This window comes from Aythya fuligula, chromosome 17 (assembly GCF_009819795.1).
Source record: "Aythya fuligula isolate bAytFul2 chromosome 17, bAytFul2.pri, whole genome shotgun sequence".
Lineage (NCBI taxonomy): Eukaryota > Metazoa > Chordata > Aves > Anseriformes > Anatidae > Aythya > Aythya fuligula.
The window spans coordinates 10,273,378-10,279,421 of record NC_045575.1 but is presented as its reverse complement, the minus strand read 5'-3'; the positions used below and the strand labels follow the sequence as shown (position 1 = coordinate 10,279,421).

The 6,044-nt window shown below is 38.8% G+C and overlaps 1 long non-coding RNA gene across 1 annotated transcript; it reads right to left on the bottom strand.

Annotated features, from left to right (window-relative positions):
- Positions 1 to 341: 341 nt before the first annotated feature.
- LOC116495985 lies at positions 342 to 5,545 on the bottom strand. Its single transcript, XR_004253981.1, has 3 exons — positions 5,364 to 5,545; positions 1,235 to 1,583; positions 342 to 514 (listed from the first exon to the last, which is right to left on the bottom strand). It is a non-coding gene; the product is annotated as an uncharacterized LOC116495985 (long non-coding RNA).
- Between the last annotated feature and the right edge of the window lie 499 nt (positions 5,546 to 6,044).

Below are 6,044 nucleotides of genomic sequence, written 5' to 3'. Positions count from 1 at the left end.
TGTCGTGCTACATAAATACAGCATCAATAAACGTAACTTCACCTCTTTCTCTTCTTGTCAGTACTGACATCTTTCTTCTTTAAATCTTTTATTTTCATTTTTTATTTATTTTGACCTGAGGGGCTTTGGTACTTTGCAGAATATTAGAGAAATAGGAGCTGTTACAATTCCATTACTGGCTACGATCATTAAACTGTGCACTAGTTGATTTTATTCTGCAAATCCTTGAAGACCGGTACCAAAAAGTCATGCTTGCACAATAAAAATGAAATCTGTATTGGTGAAACAGCAGGAAACAAACATCTGCAGAAATGTTGCCAGTAGGGCTTTAACTGCAATTTCCCTGTCATCTCACCAGCTCCAGTGCTGGTAGCTGTAGTCTTGTACAAGGGGGAAAGGTGGTAATCCATCTGATTTAGCTGCACTTCAGGGAGCACCAGTTCAGGCTTCCTAATCCAGTTGCCACAGATGGGTTAGATGAGGCGTATGATAAAGGCATACAACAAGGTAATAACTGGAATGGAGAAAGAGGCATGGATGTAGCGTAACCAAGCAGAGAAATTACGTTAGATATGATATAGTGTGGGGACTACATAAATCTTCTTGATAAATAGTGTCAGACAGTAAAAAGTTAAAAATATCCCATAACCAATGTTTACAAATTTTTAACAAGCTATTTCTTATACTTCATTTTGAGGGGCCTGTTACTACTCTCCTGTAAGAGAGCTTTTAGTCCATTCCTCCTTAGTCAGATGGACAGCTGTTTTGACCTGGTACAGCTGATTCTATACCCTACACACTCAGCCTGCTCCCATACCATTGTCTAAAAAATACTTCTGTATGCATGTTTTAGAAGTTATGCTTCAGCTTTTTAATATCAATTAATATTTATATTGTGATTTACAGTACCATACCACAATATGTTTACCATGGTTTCTACTTTTATCTTCTTTTTTTTTGGTTAGGAATGAGTACTATTAAGCAACAAGTAGAAGGTCACAATAAAAAAAAAAATAATTGATTTCTGCAGGTAGTGCTCCCCATCCCACATCTGTGTCAGTCCACATAAGCTGTGACTGGCACGTCACTGTTTCGCTGAACTAGTGGCAAAGCTCCCGTCGCAGTACCCAGCCCCCAAACCCAAAAGGCCCTGATACCACACACGCACAGACCCCATCAGTGACTGTTGGCTGCTCAGCGTCCTGATTCTGAGATGTGACAGATGCTGCAGTACCTTTCCCTCTCCGGGGTCTTGCTGGTCAGGTGCTCTGCTCTGGTTCAGTACTGACTCAAAGGAGTGCAGACCTGGGACCACCTGTGCTGCCGTCCATGTTTCTCTGCAGAGTGGATGCAGATACCTGGTGTCTCTTCTGTTTACCTCGAGAGATGCGCTGTGATCTTGGCTTAGGTGTTAGGAACTGCACAGGTTACACAGGCACAGGATTTAAACTCTACATGGGGCATAAAAAAACCCCACCAGCAGTCCAATCCTGAGCATAGAAGTGGTTCTCCTTTTCAGAGATGACAAGATGGACAAGGGGGAGAAAGAAGTGTCTGTCATTCCGTGAGGACAGCAAAGGATCCTGAAAGTAGAACAATGTTTCCATTGTTTTAACACAAGCTCTGCTTCTCCACTGAAAGATCCAAATGACAAGGACACTGAGGGTTTCTTTCTCTTTGCTATTTGTTTCCCTAGTAACAAATACACAAGCTGCACTGTTAGAATACCATCCCTTTCTCTCTCTTTCTCTCTTTTTTAAGATGAAGACATGTCAAGGATGTATTCAATGCCTTCGGTAGCAGGTTAAAGTTGCTTATACGAATGAACCTCTGGTACAACATGATGTACTTGACAGTACTGTGTGTAATCCACTGGGATAGTGAAAAAAATTAAAAAGCATGGAAGAAATTGAGAAATCTCAAGCTAATCTAAACCTCAATCTCTGTGGTGTTTGGCCTATAAACTCTTAGGGTGAAGTCTGCCTTTCACAATTGAGCTTTGATCTTGATTAGGAAAGCAGATGTCATACTACTACTACTACTAAATCCTGTGTAGTGTCCTAATTATATCACAACCATATTATCATCAGTAATATAATGCTCAGCACTTTGATGGTGCTGATTTTGACAGTCTGACAACTCTTGCCTATGCTTCTGTTGCATGCTCTGCATCAAGAAACTGCAGTTTAAATATCAGTCTGTAATAGAAGCAGGGATGTGTTACAGTTTCTTATTAAGGATTCTAATCAAAGTTATGGTCTGTAGTTCTGGAATTCACTGGGTTACAGGAGCTGTCGAGCTGGCACTCAGTCATTGTTTTTGTGGATTAGCATGTTAGAAAGAGAACTGGTAGGTGAATTTTATTAGAAACCATAAGCCATTCTGGAAACTAGACAAACTCCAAATGTGACAAGTAGAGGCAGGAAATATTATTAAAGGCATCTAAACTGAGAAAGAATTTCAGGATCATTCCTTCCTTTGTTCCTCAAACATTTGGAGATTTAACCAATTTAAAAAAAAAAAATCAATTGGTCTCAGAATTGTCAAGATCTGTGGTCTTTGCTTTAGCTGAAAGAAGACAACAGAAAGAGGGAAAAAAAAAAAAAACATTTTTTAGGTAAAAAAAAAAAAAGAAAGAAAGAAAAAGAAAAAAGAAAAAAAGCTTGCTCTTCTCAGTTACTCAGCTTTATAACACTGTGTTCTCCCAAGTTCTCCAAGAAAAGGAACATACATCTTCTTCTTGGCAGCAGCCAGGTTAAGGAGTATAATATAGGAATAGCTGACATATAATGAATGTTGTAAAGGGTGCTGGTCTTTAAAATGAAATTGGGAAAGAAAGAAACAAACAAAAAGCTAGCTGGTACTAGCTAGCTGGTACTTTGTGGCGTTAACTTATGGGAAGAGACAAAAGTAGAACAAACTTCTGATTATATAATATGAAAAGATAATACTATGCATTAATTGCAAAGCAGCTCACTGTTAGTTCATAAACAAATTATACTGGTTCTTGTTACCGCATATTTTAGTTATTTGTCTAGCACTGTATGCAGGGAGATATTTAGGGCAAACAAGGAAATTACTATCTTTTCATTTGGCATGATTTTTGAAACCATTAAGAGTAAGTATTTGATTGTTATATACACCTTTAAACAAAAGTATGAGACCAACGAAGAGAATCATCCTCTGTCCATTTGATAGCAGCACAGTAAAAAAAGGGTGATCACAAGTGTCAGCCGTATTTACACCTGAAAATTGTTTCTCATACTAGGTAAGCTGTGGAGAGAAAAGGATGCTAGACTCATGAAGTTCTGACTGCTCAAAAGTGGGAGGACTGCAGGGACTGCAAGCAGCTACTTACATAGTTCAGTAAGTTGGGAAGCCCTGAGATTCTGTATCATTCCCCTGATCTCTGAAAGAGTAATGGTTATTATAAGCTATCCCAAGCTGCTTTGGGGACTTTAGATCATATCCAACATCTGAAAAGACAGAACTATTCCAAACCTCTGAAAGTGGGTGGGTGATTCTGAAAGCAGAGGGGGCTAGGTCGTACCTCCAGTGAGATATACCTGGACTGTACACAAGAATCAGACAGCCCTTTATCATGACGAGACTGGAAATGGCATATCATCAGTTTTGTAGCTATTCACTCCTGGTGAATAAATTATGCAGTGTAGTGGAACATTTGAATCTCAATTTAGCATGCAAATAAGAGTGGCAACACAATAAACCAGCACAACAACACATACAAACTAATTGCACTTTATGAGGACTATAGTGGTTTAAAGCACACATCCAGATGTTAGCATGCATTGTCTGTATTTATCAATAAAGAAACCAGAAGCTACATTTCTCTAATGCAAAAGGAAAAGGTAGTAGAATGAAAAGAATTATAGAAGCTCTTTCAATGTGCGTATATATTGTAAAATCCCCCATTATGTAGGATTGTCATCTCCTTCATGTAGCTCCAGACTCTGGCTATATTAGGCAGCTATTACATATCTGAGAAGTTAAACCTGTGTTTTGTGAGCTGTAGAAAACTAGAAATTCATTTTCTGTTGATACATGTTTTGTATAAATACATTCTGCTTGCCTATATATGCAAAACAGTTGGCTAAAGGCAGGGATTCAAGCTTTTTCTGTTTAGGATTTGTTTAGTTTCTTCCTTTCTTTCTCTCTTTCTGTCTCTCTCTCTCTCTTTCTTTCTCTTTCCTCCATGAGGTGTGTTTCTCATTTTAAAACCTAGACTTACACTTCCATTCTCATCTTATATCCCGTCTAGGTTAGCATCCAGCACAAGCATACTGTAGTTTCACAGATAAATAGGATCAAAGGGACCACTGTAACTTGTTGTAAGTTAGAAGCCATGTCACTTGCCATTATATTACTCATCATTTAAACCAGAACGCAGAAGCATAGAATCATAGGACAACCATCAGGAAAACATCCTGGAGCATCCTGTCTCAGTTTACAAATTAATTTGTTGTTCCAGTCATTAATTACTCTAAGCAATAAAAGATATGCATGTTATTTTTCCGTTCAATGTATTTGGTTTTATCTTTCAGCTCTCTATTCCTTCATCCATAAGACTAGAGACAATAAAACTTAGTATACACCTCCTCTTGGGTGTAGCTTTTTATAAAACACATTTTTCAACTTATGAGTTGTTTCTACATCTTTTCTCAGATCATCCTCCAAGTTATCAAATGATTTCTTGAACTGTGGATTCCAATAGTCAAACACAGGACTGTTCTTTACCTATTTTGACAGCCTGATGATCATATCTATCTGTTTGGCTAATTGCCAAGTGCTAATTTGATTCTTCATTAGGATCCCCAAATGCATTTCAGAATTGATGTTCTGACATCAAGAACATGAATACTTTCTTATTCTCATCTTTCTTTCTAAGCAAGCAGATTTGCAAAGTTTAAAGCCCAGAGAACACTTATAGAGATGGAAATACACCTTTGATGAGTCTTTTGCTTTCCCTGAATTGCAAATAGCATTTCAGATACATCAGAGATGCTGATTTGAATTTATTTTTTGAGTTGTAAAAACACTTTCAATAACTTACTAGGAACTTACAGCAAAGTTGTTCGAGTAGCTTAAATGCAAATTAGATTTGAAAAATCATTGCCTTTAAGAGAATATATACAAAATGGACTTCTGTGAATAAATAACATGGTAATTAGCCTAATAAAAATGCTAGGCCACCCCACAGACCTATTTAAAAGAACCCCCCTGCCCCTTTTCTCCCCTGTCCCCCTTCCCCCCCCCCCCCCCCCCCCCCCCCCCCCATTCTTTCTTTTCCTCAAGTCACTTAATTTTATAAACCCACGGAGAATGCAACTGAGTCCAAAGGCTACCTTAGGCCAGTGTCAGGAAAAAAGCATCGAAGATTTATAGCTTTCTTGATCAGATTAGATGCAAGAGTTTCATTTGTTGGATGGATTACTTTGTATATGAATTCTTCACCCTAACTACCTGGTTTTGGTTTTCTCCAATGCGTTCTCAGTAACGGTGAAAAGTGAACAATCCTCTTAAAGATGCTGATACTACTGAAGTACCGAGGGAGACAAAGTAACACATAACGTTTTCTTCAACTGGGAAGATACGCCTGCTACTGTACTGGCTCCACCTTGTGGCCGATCTCGTATTTATTTTTTTAATAGATGTCTGAGTCAACTTCTTAAAAACACTCTTACATAATTATTGATAGATAAATATGTGAACTTCCTTTATAACTTTTAGAACAAACGGGGTGAATGTTTCTGATAACAGAGAAATAGGGAGACAAGTTAAAGACAAGATCAGTGCATGCATTGTGGGAGGAGAACTGGGAGGGACAGTGGGTGGAGCGACGGATCACAGGTATCCGGGGTGGTCGCGTGTGTGGGTATAAGAAGCAATGCTACGCAGCAATAAATTGGCACTTGAGCTAGACACGTGTGTGTCCGTCTCTGGTGTCCCTGCTCGGGGAGCAGACGTCCAGGCAGACAATCGATGTTGTCTCTCAGGCTGGGGTAGCATGGAGAGAGGCAACATGC